We start from the raw sequence: 19932 nt of genomic DNA, 5'->3' as shown, positions 1-19932 counted from the left end.
TCTTAGACAAATTGGATCGAAAATACTTATAAAAACATGTTTTTTAAATTTAATTTTAGTTTTTAATATGAAATTTATTGTCAAATTTGTTTCCATACAACACCCAGTGCTCATCCCAACAGGTGCCCTCCTCAATGCCCATCACCCACTTTCCCCTCCCTCCCACCCCACATCAACCCTCAGTTTATTCTCAGTAAAATACTTATAAAAACATGTTTAACCAACACAAAATTGCTCAAAAGTTAACTAAAATTTGTAAAGGTTTCATTATACTGATTCATCATCTTCCACTTTGTTTTATTGCTAATGACTATTGATCATAAATCTACTTGAGGCCTTATATCTGGTTTGGAATAACTGAGTCGGTAAAGGATATGAAAAGGTCTGGCAGGATGCATTTTACATGAGATCCTGCGTCCTTTTAGTGAGCTACTTTTCTGATTACTGAGTGAAGGATCATAAAAGTGTCCATTTTCCTTTTATTCCCCAAGGCCAGTTCCAAAACCCTAAGATAACTTGAGTTGTTTTGACCTTGATGATACACATTTTTCCACAAAAGATAAGGTAACTGATAATGTGAGAAGCCCTACCTTTCTTTACCTATGAATAGTAGGAGCATAAGAAAGGTGGAATAATCCAGTTAAATATGAAAAGGCTCTTTCCCCAAGAACTCTAGCTATTGGCTCATGAAGACAAACATTTACCTGGACTTTTGGCTCTTTGTCCAGTTTTATTTTCAGGTAGACACCATTAATGTAGAATTAGATAAAATTATTTTCTACCTCATCAGTTTTTTTTTTCTTTCACACGTTTATACTTTACCCACACTTCATGATCACGATGCCTCCAGTTCTCTAAAATAGCTGCTTATTAGCCAATTGATCATGAGACCCTCAAAGGTAACAGAGACCCCCATTTGGGATATTTTTTTAAGTATACTTTTATTTTCATTCCTCTGGTTCTGTTAGAAGTGTAAGCTAATGGAGGTCTACTTTCTAGCTCTTAGAACATATAGAATGTCTTATCTGTGAGAGCCCTCAGAAGTCTGGACCAAGGCCCTGTTATACACATAAGAACACTAGGGCTCAGAAAGGAAAAATGTCATACTGTAGAACACCTGATTTTTATAGCAAGGTGAGGGTTAGAACTTGAGATTTCTGATTCCTTAAATTCCCCTTGTCCCTTTATCACATGGACTTACTAACTACTAGCTGCTATGTGGGTGTAGAACTTTAAATTACCGCATGGGTGCCTTGATCACTGCCTTTCAATGAGTGACAGAAGAGAGGAGTCTCCTTTCTCTCACATGGAGTGTTTTACATCCCTGACTCAGATTTGCTTAACTAAAGTCAAACTTAAATAAACAAATGTCTTCAGGGGCTAGTGGGTAGCATATATGAGCAAAAGTGGGGTGGCACCATTTGGTAAAATGTTCTGTTTAAAAATGTTCTCATTGAAATACTAAAATCTCTGTTTTGCCAAACCAAGCCTGTCCACAGGCTACAACTTTGCAGCTCTTGTCTGCATCACCACGTGGATAGGTAGTGAAGAACATTTTTTCAGTTATGTAAGCACAATCAACATTACAGTTACTTTTACCATACTTGGTGTCCCAAATACCGTGCCAAACCCTCTGCTTTGAATGCACTGGACTTCCAGTACTCAAGGGGAAGCATATCTTTGGGGATATAAAATGCCCCCACAGAGACCAGCTTTCGTCCAACTAGTCTCTCCAACGTCTAGACCTGCAAAAAATATACAAATGTATGTCTCATAAAATCCATAGGGGAAATGAGACTGCAGCCTGTAACCTTCCTGAGAGCAGCAAAAAACCCTAACAGACAAGCCAAATCACAGGGCAAATCCACCATATGTACTGAACAACCAGTGTAATTATGTTCTGTAGTTGAGGAATTACATAAATTGCCCATTGGGAAGGAAACCATAATCTCTACCCCTCCCTTGAAATCTATAAACAGCTGTGTGAGTGTCTCTGTTTTTGAAAGGTTGAACACATTTGATCGGGGAACCAACTTGATTTCCTAATCAGGTTCAATGTGAGCAGAGCCAGTTAGAGATGTGTGTGATTCTCCCAGTGTGCGTCTTTGATTCATGCGCTAATTATGTCGATCCTTTGGGGAACACAGCCACGAAGCTGGGTCCTCCTTGATTAATGCTGGCTGAGAGCCATGCAGCACGCAGCAGAGAGCAGTTCAGCATCTCTAGTCCCAGCTGAGAATATGGTCCCATTATCTCCCAGCTGCCTAAGCAATCCATAAGGGCCTGTTCTGCGTGGATGATCAGTGTAGTAGAAGCAGGGACTTGCTGAGAGCTGAAATCTCTGTTTGATTTGCTGTAACATGTAAAGCGAAACTGGGACATTTTACTTTACAGTCTGTAAGTACCAGGTTTTCTTCCCCCCTCTTTCTCCCTAAAGCTCCATGGGAATGTGACTTTGCAAGCTGCATTTGATTTGGTGTTGCTTCGCTCTTTGTTGAAACAAGCTGGTGAGACAGAGTGTCATCTGTTTAGAGCTTGCTGTTTCTGTCAGATCTCTTTTATAATTGATTCATACAGGAAAATAAGAGACCTTTCAGAATGCTTTTATAGAAGTTAAAAATTATTGGTTTTGTTTTTAATTTGGAAGCATGGGCACATTGTCTTTTGTGCTCAGGATGGTTAGAGCTTATGTTTATCTTCTGTATCTCTGGCCATTGCAAGAAAAATGTAAGTAAAAGTAATGTGTATGTAAAGAGATCATCTTACGTGCACTTCTGTATCGAAGAAGCATGTGTCAGTATTTGCAGAATTTGTTTAAGAGTTTATTTTGTGGCTCTCTGCTGCCACTAAGAAAGGCAGAAACAGGAAAGTTTCTCTTGTTTTCCAGTTGCATGCTGTTTAGAAACTTTGCCAGGGGTGAGGAGGGGTGGGAGTAAGTATTAGGAATATTTGCAAATATAAACTCTACATCTCCTTTTTCATGCTTAAAGTCTGTGTTTCAAAATAAGAGTCTATTTCTTAGCTCTATTTTGTGTTTGAATGTGCCACTTTTTGTGAAGTAATGTTAATTTAAAAAAAGCCAAAAAATATCATTTCAAATCTCAGTTCATTTATGTTTCATGTGTCTCCCAATGCAGTCTATCAAATTAATATTTGTTATCCATGCAAGAAGAATTGATCATAAAAAATGATATTATAAATTAATATTGTCGATAATGTTTGCATGGTGTCTCTCAAATGATCAATGGCTTAGTGAAATTAAAGATTGTTATCACTATGGAAAGGGATATGTGGTTATTTTTTTTCCAGGTTTCCCTAAGCTAAATATAAATCACACTTTTCTTCCTGGATTGAACATAGAACAATTGAGCTGTTGTAAGAATAGAATTTGAATATAAGAGGCTTGAACAGTTTGAACCAATAGCCAGAGCTGAGGTGGACCAAATTGAACTTGAAATAATTCATAGTTGAAAAGGGGAATCAGAGTGCCCTCAATGAGCTTGAGACCATCGAGCTAGAGGATCCCATAATTTCCAGAGTGAAAATACAATTTTCATGAATAGGCAGTAGGTCCCAAAGCAGGAAAACCACAGGCTGTGAAGTATAAAAGTGTCTCACTGGTAGGGACAGAGTATGTTCTCATTAGACTTGGTTGATAGGAACAATGCAAGAGAGAGAAGACGCAAAATAGATGGTTGTCTATGTGGGGTCAGACATTTTCAGGGCTTGAGGTTTGGAGGGAAAAAGTAACAAGCTAATAGAGAACGCTTAACATCTGGCCGGATGGAGCAAAAGCAGAATGGCTGTGTTACCTCTGGGTAGCGAACAATCCCAGGGCTGTCCTTGCAGAGAAGTCTGTTTCTGGAAAAAAGCAAGTGTGTTTAAGGATGTTCAAACACTGAAATCTGAAATGAAGGCAAGTAGTTTTGATGGTCATGTTTCCCCTAAACAAAAGAATGGCTTCATGTCTTCTTCCAAAACCAAGCTGACGTTTAAGCGTTGGTTCCTGAGGAAGCTTCAGCTATATTTGGAAAAATAAAAATGTTGGTGTTTTCTAACTAGTACAAGTATATGATCTTGCAGAGATGTTAACTTGTTTAAAATGATAAGAGACGGTAGTCTTGAATTCTATTTTTTTTTAGATAGTAGGAATTTTTCCCCTTTTTACAGGAGTATTTTACTGAAGTAGTTTAAGTTTGATTTTTTATTTTCCATTCAGACATTTAGAAATTTCATCTCCTCTGATAAACATTTTTATGGCTGGTCACTACAAAGCTGTAAGAGGTATTTGCAAGATTTAAAGTGTGCTCCTCTTACTTTAGAAACGTTTTGATTATTTTCTAAAAATTAGGACACTCTCTCCCCAGTTGTGCTTAATCTGTAGAAAAGGGATTGGATGCTCCAGGGGTAGTTTAGGGTCTGGTCACTTGACAGATGGGGAAGCCAGATGGATGTCACATATACCTTGTAAGAGGTGATTTTAAAGCCATGGTGATTTATTTGGTCTTCAAAATAAATGTAAAGTGTTATAAAAGATAATAAAGGAAAAAAAGTCTTATGTCTCTGTATGTGTTTGCATGCATGCAAATCTCATCACCCTGGTAGGTGGTTTCTATGCTCTTCTGACTATGGTAACCCCTCATCATCGAGAAGGTGCTGATGTTGAACAAAGTGGAAGGAATCCTGACAAGGGACACATCAGTAGAGAGTAAAGCCCTTGGCAGGGTGTGCTTTGGGCCCTTGGCAAATGTTTTGTCTGTGCCCAGAGGTGCAGGGCTAAGCGCAAAGAGAAGTTCACAACATCCTCAGCACACTTGTAAGCATGTCCTGTTTGCACACAAACTGCACTCCAGCCTTCCTTGACAGGGTGGATCAGAAAATGTGAGGTGCAGAAGAGACCTCTGTAAACTCCCTCTACAATAACTTCAAAGTGAATATGATGGAACAAAAACTGAATTTAATAACCCTGAAAATTTTGACTGATTTTAAATGTTAACAAGCCTTGACTACTATGCATTGTCAAAGTATCCACTCAATGGATTATCAGTAATAACAGTTGAAGCTTGAGTTAAGCTTTTTCAAATTGCTGTGCAAGCTCTAATAAGCCACTTTACCTCTCTGTGCCTCAGTATTCCCCCTGTAAGATGAGGTTTGATTTATTATTTATTTATTTAATGTTTTATTTATTTTTGAGAGAGAGAAAAAGAGAGAGTGAGAAAAAGGCAGAGTACAAGCAGGGGAGGGGCACAGAGAGAGGGAGAAAAGAATCCAAAGCAGGCTTTAGGCTCTCTGAACTGTTAGCACAGAGCCCGACACAGGGCTCAAACTCGTGAACCTGAGATCCGGACCTGAGCTGAAGTCAGACACTCAACCATCTGAACCACCCAGGCACCCCAAATGAGGTCTGATTTTTAAGATGACTTTCGGGGTTACGAAAGTCTGTGATCTCATGACACTTCATTCTAATCTCTCCCTCACTCCTGGAAAGCCCTTTAAATTGCCCAGGGACTGACTGAGTGAAATGTGATATAATTGTCATCTGAAGCAAAATGTTACTGGGATTCTTTCCTTTCTTCCTTTCCTTTCCCTCTTCTCCTGTCCTTATTCCCTTCCTTTCTTCCTTCCTTTTTTCTTCTTTCACACTATCCCTACTCCCTCCCTTTCCACTCTGTCCTAGTTCCCTTCTCCCTGTTTTTTTTATTATCGAGTTGTTCTAAAATCAAACAGAAACAAAGCTGGGAATGTCTGTTCTTGTGACTAATCTGTTTGCCATCTACTCTTATGAGAGATCATCGAGGTATAAGGTGTATAATGGTGTCCTGCTCTGCTGTGTATTAACAATTACTTACTCGTAGGCATGCGTATACAGACAGGACCTGAAAGTTATGGATGTGTATTTTGGGTGTATGGATTGCCCATATTAACTTTTAAAGTAAGAGAATAATTTATCTTATATTCCAAATTGAAGTTGATAAAACAGGATTTATCCAAATGTGTTAAGCTAACAACATTTAATTTAGCAATAAAACAAAATTTTCACAATTGAATGTACACTTTCATGTAGCAGGATACTAAAGAGCTTGATTTAAAAAAAAAAAAGGAAGAAAAAATTTGAACTGAAGGATTTAATTTTTCCCCAAGAAATGACAGTCTTGTTTAACAACATGGAAAAGAAAAGCCATAAATGATTTCATTAATAAATAGAGTTGACCCTTGAACAACCCAAGTGTTAGGGGCTCTGACCTCCTCCTGCACAGTCAAAAATCCACATATAACTTTTGACTCCCCAAAAACTTAACTAATTGTCTGCTGTTGACCAGAAGCCTTATTGATAAATCCACCTTTCATTAACACATATTTTATTTTACAGGTATTATATACTGTATTCTAACAATAAAGTAAGCTAGAGAAAATAATAGTTGTTAAGAAAATCATAAGGAAGAGAAAATACATTTACAGTACTATACTGTATTTATAAAATATAATAATAAAAACACATATAAGGGGACCCATGCAGTTCAAACCCATGTTGTTTAAGGAACAACTGTATATAACTAAGAAACATAATCAAGTGAGCAACTTTGTGGAATTTAAGTCAGGTAAAAAAAAAAAATTCGTGCAAAATTTTCTTGATGATACTTTTTTCTGTAAACTCAGACTGTTTATTGTTGGTAAGACTTTCGGTTAAAAAACAACAATCTGTGAAGTTACTAAACTTGCCACTAATGATCCTGGGGCTTCTTGATGTGCTCAAACCAAATTGTGAATAAATTTCCTTTGTGGATCGTTACTACAAATATGAGAAGTACTACAAATATCAATTCAGAAATTAACTTAGCTTCAAGGATGGAAGTATTTTTGGGTTTTTTTTTTCACTATTTCACTGTGAAATGAACTAAAAATACACATTAGATGGATAGCTGAGTGGCACAAAATAATTACAGACTACTATTCTTCTTAACAGTGGACAATATTTATATATAATTTTAACAACTAGTGTACTTGAAGATGGATGGTAAGTGCCCATTTAATGACAGTAATAGCTTGGATTGGCTCCACTTCTTATTCCAGAAAAGAGTAGTGTTATGACAGCTTTTAAATGTAACTTCGAATATTACTTTTTCTTTCAAATTTTACCATTAGGAAATCCTGGTATATGTGGCTTTCTATTCTCGAGTTTGAATATTAATGTTGCTCCTTATTGAACTTGTAGACTGCGTTTGATGTGATCCATGCAGAGTATAAAATTAATTTTCCAAATCTCTTAATATTGGGTAGATATCCTGGCTTTTGAGGCAGCAGGCCTTGTGGTAAGTAGAATCAGTAATGTGAAACAATTCCTCTGTTTTATAGTCGTGCATCCTTCCATGACCAAAATGATTTGTACTTATGGGCTATTTCTATGCAAAAAATTTAAGGGCGACAGATACGTTTGATAATTTGTGGCTTTCAAACACTTGAATATAAAGTTACCAGGCGGCTCCAGGGGCACTGCTTTTGGTTTTTAAACCAGAGCTTCTGATGACTTGAGATGTTCAATTCAGTATCACTTAGTTAATAGCTCCAGTGGTTTATCAGACTGTTTCATTGTGTAGTTAAAAAGGTAGAGTTATAAATTGGATTTAGACATGGCTCTGGGTTTTGTACATGGTTTCACATGTCTTCACCTATCTTCCAGAGTAGGAATAAGAGTCCTTCTGCATATTAGCGTGAAATTTCTCTGTTGTTTCAAGGAAGGAACAGAATGATTTAATACAGAGAGGAGCTATTCAGAAAGAACTGCAAAGGAATAAAGTATTTCTATGGTTAGATATAAAATGCACAGCTACAGATTCTGAGGATATGACAGAATTTAGAGATGCTGCCTGTGCCACCTTTGCAGTTGGCAAAGGGGACTAAAGGAGACAGATTTAAGTCTTGCCAGAAGGAAACCCTATATCAAGGGATAGGAATTTGAGTTCTCTGGAAAAAAATGTAAATAGGGAAACAGAGGAATGAGCGAATTATAGTTGAAAGAGACCTGGCTTTCCTATAAAGGAAAATGCTACAAGTGAGTGAAACCTACCAAGTTTAAGGACACTGGGTCTAATTTCAAGATAGTTGGCATAGGTATTGTTACATTACTGTGCAGATGTTTAAGAAATTTAAATCAATGAAGAGATAGAGGGAAGAAGGAATGCTCTTAGCTTTTAATGTACCGGCACAGCAAGATTTAAAAATATAATGATCTTAAATGAAGTGGGTATTATGATATCAGAGGACTGTCTTAGTTTAATGACGATTTTTGGAGGACTATATATGGATATTCTGTTTAGTATGGTAGATGTTGGCACACAAGTGTATACAAATTGTGTAGCTGTTGGTATACTTGCTAGTGAATTTCCTTGATCCTTCTCCCAATGTCTGTGTTTATGATCTCCCCCTCCCAAAATGCACTTACACACCATTTATTTGTGTTACCCCAAACATCTCAGGGCATGCAGTAGATGCCTGAATCCCAGAAGGTTGGTTTTGTTAAATCCGTTTGGTGGCTCAGGAGATAAATGTAAATGTAGGGTGTACTACTCCAAAGTAATGAATGGCTTCTTGAAATTATTCGACTTCACTTTTCTTCAACCGAGCATCATATTGAAAGTAAAATGTTTAGGTTTCCCCAACATTCAGGTAAATACCCTTATCTACTGGACATGACCCTATAAGTGAGTCATTCACTTATTTCCCATGGTCATTTGCAAGAACTTTACTTCCAAGCTGCTTAGAATTCAGTGCATTCGTGCACCTTTCAGACTGGGAGAGTTGCTCACACATAGGCATCATGTTTGATGCCAGAGGGGGAAACAACCACTATCTCCCAGAAAAGAACAAATTATGTGTTCAAACATGGTCTCTCGCGTCTTTATGATGTGTGTGTTAAGTGTGAATCTTATAATTTAAGGTGTGTGTCTCTTCCTCCTATCCAGCTGTCTGGCTGTGTGCTCAAATTTAGTAGCAAATTTAGACTGACACTTTTCTTCCCTTGAGTTCACCCTCTACCTCTCCCTGCAGGAATCCACAAGGGTATTCAGTTGATTGCTGTTGTTAACCTCTATTGTAGTATTATATTTCTTGCTGTAAGTACCTTTTGCAGCATGTGAGTAAATTTAAGAGATGTGAAACTTTAAAAATGACTTTACTTTTAAAACATCTTACTGAAATTATTAGGAGAAAAACAGTTTTTCAGGCTAACTGGTGTGTGTGTGTGTGTGTGTGTGTGTGTATCTAAGCTAAAATCTTTGCAAATCTTTATGTTCATCAAGAACCATGGTTGAATGATAACATTGGTTATAGTGGTGTTTTTTCCAAGTCATTTTCATATCATGTGAATAATATTCAGGATGTTTGTGTAAAGTGATGGAGTAAAATATTTCACCTGAGTAACGTTTTTGAGTTTGTACAAAGCAGTTTTCAATCTCAAAGTAATCTGTCAGGTAGAGACAGGAACATGTTTGAAAGTCTGGTGAAGGCTCTGACAATTCCTCTAAAGTAACTGTTTTAATAAACTTTAGAGTTCACTTGGGAGTTTTTCCCAAAGTGTGCAACAAATACTTCTGGTGGAATATGTGATGACTTTAAGTACAAACTATGTAACTAGTAAATAAAATACATTATTTTACAAATACAGTTGCTTAGGACAAGGCTAAGGTATTAACTTTTTTTTGATAAGCAGTTTTAGAAGTCATTCTTGAATGTAGCAGGACTTGTCTCATGCAAGTAACAGTACTGTAGGTTATTTCCTGTGTGCTCGAGAATGGCCAGCCTAGCAAACCAAGGAGACAGGGACATGAAAGCATGGAATTCCCGGTCTGGAAGTTATCTACAGATTGTCTCAACTGACTCTATTCTACTGGTCTTGGAGGCTTACTGAAGATAGAATGGCTGTCTAGTAGTATGACTAGGAATGGATCCTAGTGTTTCCAGAGCCCCATTATGGTGCTCTTTCCCTGATAAGAGATTCACTCTTGAGTTATTCTTAAGATTTTACGCACATTCAACAATGTTAGAACTCTGAGAGCCAGAGAATCCAAAAGTAAAGGCCTGTAGAAGCCAGATAGAAAACATGAATGAGTGGAGTAGACCAGGTGTCAGAAGACAGGGAATCCACTGGGTCATTTCAGAATAGCACCTAAGTGCCTCTCCTAAATGCTATCATTATTTAGGATCGTGGGCCCAGTGTTGCCACATGTCACAAATTTTAAATATTACTACTTATTTTTGAAACGTTTGAAGCCAAAACATATATCACACCCATATCTGTCCAGTTTACATACTTTATTATAAGCCATTTGAAAGACTACTCACTGATGGGGGAGAAAACATAGGCTTTTACAACATGAGGTGGGATGTAGTCTACCTAAAAGATGAAAAGTGCATTTGGCAATATATGTGTGTACTTGTAGGGAGGAACTTAAGGGGAGAATGGAGCAAAGCACATTGACATTTCTGGAAAGCTTGTTTTAAACTCTACAAATCCTCATGAACTGTCCATTAGTAGGGGTCGGATTTAAGAACTCCTCTTTGGGGTGCCTCGGTGGCTCAGTCGGTTAAGTGTCCACCTTCGGCTCAAGTCATGTTCTCACAGTCCGTGGGTTCGAGCCCTGTGTCCAGCTGTATGCTGACAGCTCAGAGCCTGGAGCCTGCTTTGGCTTGTGCTTTGCCTCTCTCTCAAAAATAAATAAACATTGAAAAAAAAAAAAAGAACTCCTGTTTTACAGGTAAAAGGATGAGTAAATCACACAGAATTCAATATATAAATACATTTTGCTATACCTGAGTAATTTGGTTTAGTATACTACAATTACAGTTTTTGGTTTAATTAACTTGTAGTATTTTTATTTGAATTGGGCACTAACATTACCGCACAATTTATACCGCTTTAAAAGGAATAAGCTGATTATTTCTTTTCATTTTTTAAGGTTATTTATTTATTTTGAGAGAGAGAGCAGGGGAGGGGCAGAGAGCGGGAGAAAGAGAAAATCCCAGGCCCCACACTTCCAGGGCAGAGCCTGACACAGGGCTTGAACTCACGAACCGTGAGACCTTAACCTGAGTCAAAACTAAGAGTCAGATGCCTAACCGACTGAGGAACCCAGGCACCCTTTTTTTTTTTTTCATTAAATTTAACTTTTCTATAGAGTCTGGCTGAGCATGTATCTAATCAGACACGGGGAAATCTGCTGATGGTTTCATCACATTTGAGGGACAAAAAGAAGATGGTCTCATTTCTGGTTGTTTTGACTTCAAGACACAGCCTATATGCTATTTAGTTTCACAGAAGGTACTTTAGAAGTTGTATCAGTAAAGGAGCAAGGAGTACATGCTGTGATGCATAGGCATAGGCATTTTCCTTGGAGACCTGTGCAGCAAACAGCATTACCAGATTGGGTCCACCTTCACGAATGCTGGCCTATATCCATTCATTCACTTAGAAATTATATATTAAGTGTCAACCATTTATCTAACCTTCTTCTAGGGTGTAGAGATACAGCAGTAAACAAAACAACCAAAAAAATTTTGCCTTTATCAAACTAAATGCATTGTAATTGGGCATATATTGGTGAAGAAGAGGGAAGGGCATGTTCTGTCGGCCACCCTGGGGTATAGAGCAGCTCTGCTTTCTTTCCATCTCCATTGCTTCCTTTAGCTCCAATGGCTCTTGTCTCCAGCTAAAAGTCACGTGTTCTTTACGTTGATCCTATATAGACCATATAAAGGAGATGAACAAAACAATTTTCCAGATATTTTTGTGGACCCAGAATTACCTTGGCCTAAAATAGCCAATTTTTTGTTTGTTTGCTTGTTTGCTCGTGACTAGGTTTTTGTGATTAAACCACTGGTTTAGCACGGCAGCCCTCCCCTTCTTTTCGCTTCTCTGAAAAAAATTGGACCTCTGTCTACCCAACAGGTCATTCACAGATGTTTTCCTTTCCACTTGCCTAAAAGATTGAGTTGAACAAGCTAATTTGAAACCTATTTATAAACCTGTTGATACACCTAGATAGGGGTATAACTGTCCCTCCCTTGGATATGTTCTCAAGTAGAGTTGAATTCGTATGTGGGGAAGCATTTTGAGCTTTTTGGAACAAGGTGTTTTGTAACTGCAAAGTGCTGTTAGTATTAAAGATAATGATTTGGAAGTAAATATTAGGGCAACTAAGTGCCAAGGGGCTCTTAGTACACTCTTTCATTTCAATGTGTAAAAAGAAAATTGGTACTAAAATTATAGTGTCTGTCTGCCTTGTAATTTTTTTCCCAAAGGCTATTGACTTTTCTCTCCCTTCTAACTTCCCTTTGGGCTACACAGGAGCTTACCTGAGTTCTGAAGTAGCCAATTAGAGGTATTTACTGAGTAGATGACAGTTTTGCCTTTTTTTTTTTTTTTCTGATTTCTGAGGTCTGAGAACTGTGAGGTGATTAATTGGATGGGTGTCTGATGTCATTTTTTTCAGAGGCATAAAAGTGGTAGTGCTTTGTACTGCAGAGAGTTTGGTTCTGAGGTTTGGTGAAGTGGTCCTGATCCCCTCCCAGGAAGTAATGGGAGGGATGATTGTTAATTCTCAGAGCCTTCAGACTCCATGGCTTTCCGGCTTCATTCCCTCAATTAACCACAGAGCACTCAAAGGTTTACTTCACCATTAGTGGCAGGCAAATCATCTGTTGACATAACTGGATTTGGTAAGCGTATGGTTTGCCAAAGCAGCTATTATATATATTGGTTAGTTCAAAATGCATCACCTTGCCTACCATCACAAGAGAAGCTCTTGGCCTTTTCATAGTCTAGAAATAACTTTCTTTTTTTCTTAATTATTACATGTTTAATGTTTTCCTTGTTTTTAAAAGAATCCCATTATAGTTAATATACAGTGTTACAATTTATTTTCAGCTCTACAATCTAGTGATTCAATAATCCTATACATTACTTTGTGCTTATCATGATAAGTGTACTCTTAAGCCCCTTCACCTATTTCACCCATCCCCTTACTCACCATTCCTGTGGTAACCATCAGTTTGTAGCAACATCACCTTCTTGTGCAGAGTTCCAGCATGCCTCAGCATTAAATTGATATACTATTTTAATGTTAAAGATCTGTATTCAGTATTAACAAGGTTGTTGCATTTTCCACAGAGATGCTAACAAATGATGCAGTCTTAAATATCAATTGATTTAGAATACCTCTTAACCTGACATCAATATGAAGGCTTTAGCAAAGCTCTCACAGGAGAAATCTGATGTGTTGAAATTTTAATTAATTTAGTAATACAACATGTATTTTGTTATATTACATTTCTTTTCTTGTGTTAATGTTACTTAATAGATATTGGTAATAAGAAATATATTATTTCAGTGTCCAAGAGTTCAAATAGTAAATAATGTCACTGGTGGGAAAATGCTCAACCGTGCTTCTGAAATACTAACAGATTCTGATTTAGTAGGACAGTAGTGAGGCTTGTCACAAGCCTCTGTATAAATACAGAGACTGTATTTATAATTAGCTCTAAGATGATGTTCATGTTGGGGATCTGAATCACATTGGAGAAATAAGAGTAAAGACCACTTTGAATTCCTTCTTCACACATTGAATTTTATAAGGAATTCTTTCTTGGGTATCTTTTTTCAAAAACTTATTCTCACTGTATTGTTATTTGAAATCTGAAAAGGAAATAAACTAGATCAACAATTCTATCAGCCTGTCAAGTTAAAAGTTGGTGTCTGATTTTATATTTTCACTGCTTTATGCCTTCAGTCTTTAGTCTTCTGTCCTAAATTGATCTGGTAGATCTTTCCCTGACACCCGACTGTTGTGGTTAGTTATATAAAGACATGTGAAGTAAAAAACTTTTAATGTTGAAATTAGGATAAATGTTTTTTCCAGAATTAGAGGAATTGAGATTTACACTAGAGATAGGACAGATAAGCTCCGTATGGAACATTCTGAAGTATTATGAATGATACTATTGTTTTTTTGTTTATCTTTTATCTTGTAGTTTATGAAAGTGAAATGTGGCTTTTCTAATATATGCATGCTCTAGTTTCCTATACAGTGTTTATTTCCCCTTGGTAGCATTGCATATTATGTTGCTGCTAGTCGTGACAACTGTTGGGGACGTGAAAGTCCTAAACTTTTCTCCATTTGTGACATGTTGACAGCTGTCATGGGAATGGGGAAAGATAGAGCAATTTTTCAGAGTCCGTGTGACTCTGAAATGAAAGTACATTTATTGCTGTAACTTAATGAAAGTTGCTTCATTGTGACACATGTCAGAGTCTTTGTGATGCAAGTGTGGAAGGATCTTTTCTGAAAGATTTATGCCTCAAGTCTGGATTTGAGCTGAAAGGACACGACCTTGGCTTTGAACTTACAGAAAGCCACCCCCTATAATAAAATCCAGAGTCAGTAGGAAGAGTCAGGAAGGGAACAGAGAGTAAGTAAACAACAGCACAGAAATTCTGTCTAAGAGGTGCATTTATCATGAACAGTGTATATTTCTTTAGCTTTATTTTACCCAGAATCCTTAGAAAATATGTGGATATTTAGATTGTCATCTGGGTACTTAGAAATCAGGATGAATGCCTGCCTTCTTTAATTTTCATCAAAACAATCCTTATTTTATAAATAAATATCCATTAACATATATTTCCTCATTTTGAAAGATTTCTGTCACAGTGCCACAGTACCCACTATGAGTTTGGGACATTGTTGAAAACACTGTGAAAATTAAAAAAAAAAAGAAAAATTCTCAAACATTTATTAAAGAGCTTTTTTGAACTATTTATTCTTAATATAATTAACACATTTTATGACTCTTTCAGTGTTTTCAGTATATTCAGAGTTGTGCAATCATTACCACAAACAATTTTGGATTATATACATCATTTTCAAAAGAAACCTGGTACCTATTAGCAGCCCCTTCTGTTTTCTCCTAAACCTTCCACCAACCATAGAAAAACACTCATCTACCTTTTATCTCTGAGGACTTACTTCTCCTGAATATTTCATATAAATGGAATTGTTTTATATATGATCTCATAGGTGAACTGCCCCCTTTCACTCAGCATCATGTTTTCAGGGTTTATCCATGTTTATATATATTTCAAGTATGTATCAGTACTTCATTATTTTTTATTGCCAAATAATATTCCATTGTATGTATATGCCACATTGATTTATCCATCGCTCTGATAATTGGCATTGAAGTGCTTTAAACTTTTTTTTATTGGCTGTTATAAGTAATGCCCATATGAACATTCATTTACAGTGTTTGTGTGGACATATACCTAGGAATGGCATTAATGGGTCTGAACTGACAATTTTTAACCAGTATATTTTTAAATTTCACCAATCCTGAAAAACAGTGGATTTTTTTTAAAAAAAGGAGTTTGTAAAAAGCTATAAAAAATGCTTCCCAGTGAATATTTGACTAATCTAAATAATGTTTCTAATTTTTTAGTCTCTAGAAGATAAATATTTCCTAAATGTTTAGTCCCTCTTTCCAAACTCTAGTGGCACACCATACAAGGATTAAAGATTTGAATAACAAACAGTAAGTTAAATTGTCTATAAAAAATAAAAACAAAGAATGTATTCCCTCTACTTATTAGGAGAAGGATGCATGAAAGTTGAATAAAGAATAGTTATGAAGGGTTTCCCGGCTGGCTTAGTCGATAGATCATGCTACTCTTGATCTTGGGGTTGCGAATTTGAGCTCCAAGTTGGGTGTAGAGATTACTAAAAAAAATAATTTTTTTTGTATTTTGTTTTCTTTTTTTTTAATTTATTTTTTTTTATTTTTTAAAATTTATATCCAAATTAGTTAGCATATAGTGTAAAAATGATTTCAGGGGTAGATTCCTTACTGCCCCTTACTAATTTAGCCCATCCCCCCTCCCACAACCTCTCCAGTAACCCTCAGTTTGTTCTCCATATTTATGAGTGTCTTCTGTTTTGTCCCCCTCCCTGTTTTTATATTTTGTTTCCCTTCCATTATGTTCATCTGTTTTGTCTCTTAAAGTCTTAATATGAGTGAAGTCATATGATTTTTGTCTTTCTCTGACTGACTAATTTCACTTAGCATAATACCCTCCAGTTCCATTCACGTGGTTTCAAATGGCAAGATTTCATTCTTTTTGATTGCCGAGTAATACTCCATTGTGTGTGTGTGTGTGTGTGTGTGTGTGTGTGTGTGTGTGTGTACCACATCTTCTTTATCCATTCATCCATCGATGGACATTTGGGTTCTTTCCATGCTTTGGCTATTGTTGATGGTGCTGCTATAAACGTGGGGGTGCATGTGTCCCTTTGAAACAGCACACTTGTATCACATGGATAAATGCCTAGTAGTGCAATTGCTAGGTCGTAGGGTAGTTCTATTTTTAATTTTTTGAGGAACCTCCATACTGTTTTCCAGAGTGGCTGCACCAGCTTGAATTCCCAAGATAAATATTTTTTTTTTAATATCTACGGGTGCCTGGGTGGCTCAGGTGGTTAAGCACCTGACTTCAGCTCATGTCCTGATCTCAAGCTTCGTGAGTTCGAGCCCACATCAGGCTCTCTGCTATCAGCCCAGAGCCTGCTTCATCTCCTGTGTCCCCCTGTCTCTCTGCCCCTCCCTGGTTCTCTCTCTCCCTCTCCCTCTCCCTCTCTCTCTCTCTCTCTCTCTCTCTCTCTCTCTCTCTATATATATATATATATATATATATATATACATATATATATACATATATGTATATATATATATATATAGAGAGAGAGAGAGAGAGAGAGAGAGAATATATGTATATATATGTATATAGAGATAGAATATATGTATATATGTATACATTTCATATATATATATGAAATGTATATATGTATATATATGTATATGTACATATGTATATATATGTATATATACACATATATGTATACATGTATACATGTATATATGTATATGTATATATGTATATATATATGTATATATATATATGAAATAACTTAGTATGCACTTAGGAAAAAAATCCATTTGAATCTCAGATCAACCTTTGGAGGCTCAAGATATTTGCATTGTAGGATCGGCAACTGTGCATGAGCTTTGTCAACCATTCTGTAAAATCCAAAAGTTGCAGATGCAAAAATAGATCAAGTTTGTATTTTCTCATCCCTGACCTAAAAGGGCCAGTTGAAATAAGGAAACATAGGGCATGCCCATATTGGAGTTAAATCTTTACTGTGTATCACTGAATATGAGAACCTAGATGGGAACCCCTATTAGAGAGGAGGCTGAATCAATGCACTGGGGATAGTGATGTTATTCATGCAGTGTGCACCTTGGAAAGCTGTTTGGATTGCTTTTGATTACCACTCCTGTGTATTCACTGTTTTGCAAGTATTCTATGGGGACTGCTTTTCTTTTTCCAATTGAAAATAGGTTAGAGGAAAGACATAAACATGTTAGTGCTTCAAACGGGAAAATATAAAGATAAGATACTTGCACACAAATTATCTTCCTTGACCTGAATGTTGAAAGATAATATGATAAAAGCAGCTGACTGAATATGAACATTTTAAAATTTGTATATATTTTTAAAATATATGGATGTCAGCTTTATTTAATATGCTCCAAAGTCAAGTAAACAATTATTTTACTTAAAATACAAATTATTGCCATGTGTCTATTATTTTTGTTATTTTTATTTTTTAGTAATCTCTACACCCAATGTGGGGCTTGAATTCATGACCACTTGATCAAGAGTTTCATGCTCTTTCAACTTAGCCAGCCAGGTGCCCCCACCATGGCTTTATTATATATTGTATGTTGTTGTAAAGTTATTGAACAGAAAGGAGAAAGATGCATTAGTTTACATTTTCCAGAATCTGGTCATTAATGTTTTGTTTGCTTTTCATTTTATACAGGCCAAGTTCTTCCACTTAATAAATATTACTACTAATAAATGTATAATCTGTAATACAATTGATATTGACCTCCAGCTTTCATGAAGGGTTAAAAATATGGGGCACTTGGGTGTCTCAGTTGGTTGAGTGTGTGACTTTGGCTTAGGTCATGATCTTGCACTTCCTGCGTTCGAGTCCCACATCAGGCTGCCTGCTGTTGGCACAGAGCCCGCTTCACATCCTCTGCGCCCCTCTCTTTTTAGCCCTCCTTCCCTTGTTCTCTCTCTCGCTCTCCCTCTCTCTCTCTCTCAAAATAAATAAATGAACTTAAAAAAAGTTTGAAATGTCTATTCAGAGCTGAATATGACAGATAAACTCAGTAATGAAGAAAATGGTTGAGCAGTATCATTTAGTTGTATTTTTAGTGGTGATGGATGATATATACAGAATATCAAGTAGAATTAGAAATTAAAAATATTGTTTATTTTTGTGAGCTTCTCATTTATACTCTTCACCCACACTTTTGACAAATTTTACCCGTCTGGAACTATGAGTATTTTTCTCCAATTACCCACCTCCCATCCCATCCCATCTCCCCACATTCCTTTCTGTCCATCTTCTCAGTTCTGTCTCAAAATTTATTCTTAGAGACACTGAGAATACTCTGTGCCAGTAGTTCTTACAGTTTCTAGTGTTAGGAGAATTAAAAGAAGCTGGTATTTCTGCAGAATGTATGATAGTTTCTCCTAAGTCTTATGGCAAGTCGAAAGGACAAATCCTTTATATGGGTAAAATTTTCATACTTGGAAGAGACTGTAAAAGTAGGAGTCATTCCTAGCAACTGTATTTTTAAATCACAGTACTCAAAGTAGAAATTGACTAATAAAAGACATGGATTTTTGTAAAGCCAACAATTTAAAACTCCTCGTATTGTACATAGGTAGCTAGAAGAGGAATCTAAACATATATATGTATTATTCTCTAATAAACTTGATTTACAAAAACATAAGTGGAAATCAGAGTCATTATTCATCACCCAACAAACCTTGTTTGACTTTTTAAAAGAGTAACTACAAGAGTCTCCATAATCTTTATTACATTCATCAGCTGTTTATATTTTGGTAGAAAAAATATATGTATCCTCCTGATTTGTTTTTTTTTTATATCTCCATAAATATGCAAATATGCACATTGGGTGGGAGAGGACTATGGGAAGGCAGGTCATATATTGATCTGGAAAAAAAAAGTTGGCATTCATAGTCTCACAAGTGTTCTGAAGGTACTAAAATGGCAGAATACTAGAAATCAGGGAAGCCCATTATAATCGGTTTGTATAATCATTGTATAAAATTCCCGGTTTTGAGACCTCTTTCCATTGTTGACTTTCTTTGTTGACCTTGGCCATGTGACATTAACTGTTCTGGACTTTGATTTCTTTCTCAGAAAATGGAGACATTTGGATTGCTTTAAGATTTGTTCCAGTTTTGGCATTCTTTTAGAATGAGTCTGCTTCTAGCTGCAGTGTGGGTGTGCTAGGGATTGGTGCTTTCTCTGAGAAACTCCTGACAGAGATCTTAACCATGCACTGTTGATGTGAACTCTGGTTTTCTTTCTGGTCATTACAAGTCCCTTGGCAATGTTGTGCAGCTGAGGGCTATGACCTAAGAGCCTTGGTCTTATTTCAACTTTTTATCTAAATGTGCTTTAAAGTTTTAATTGGTTGTACTGTCCTCCTTTTTGCTCCCTGTCCTGTCACCTTAGAAATGCATTTTAAGAGCTGCCATTTTACTCTTTAGGACTGGTACTAAATGAGAAAAAAAAAAAAAAAACTTTGACTTTTGTTGTCTTCTCCTTGTAGAAACATATTTGGAATTTGATGGGATAGGACTAGGTCATTGTGTGCACATATGTTTAAAGATTTATATATCTTAAATGAAAAACCGTGTTGGGGAGATGGAGATCTTCATATCTCAGCTTATTCTGTCTTGGCAAGCAAAGCAAACTTTCCAAGCCTTGCCTCATTTGT

The 19932-nt window shown here is 36.5% G+C and overlaps 1 protein-coding gene across 7 annotated transcripts in view; it reads left to right on the top strand.

Moving 5' to 3' along the window:
- Positions 1–19932, top strand: part of LOC106969548 (contactin-4) — an 884673-nt gene that overhangs the window by 378433 nt on the left and 486308 nt on the right. The window contains exon 1 of one of the 7 annotated variants that reach the window (XM_027042503.2): positions 225–2397. The exons of the other annotated variants lie outside the window; for them this stretch is intronic. The gene's annotated coding sequence lies outside the window, so the exon portion shown is untranslated. Of the gene's footprint in view, positions 1–224; positions 2398–19932 lie in introns of those variants that run through there. 7 annotated transcript variants of the gene reach the window in all.

The sequence above is a fragment of the Acinonyx jubatus genome, chromosome A2, assembly GCF_027475565.1.
Source record: "Acinonyx jubatus isolate Ajub_Pintada_27869175 chromosome A2, VMU_Ajub_asm_v1.0, whole genome shotgun sequence".
NCBI lineage: Eukaryota > Metazoa > Chordata > Mammalia > Carnivora > Felidae > Acinonyx > Acinonyx jubatus.
This window is presented reverse-complemented; position numbering and strand designations above follow the sequence as displayed.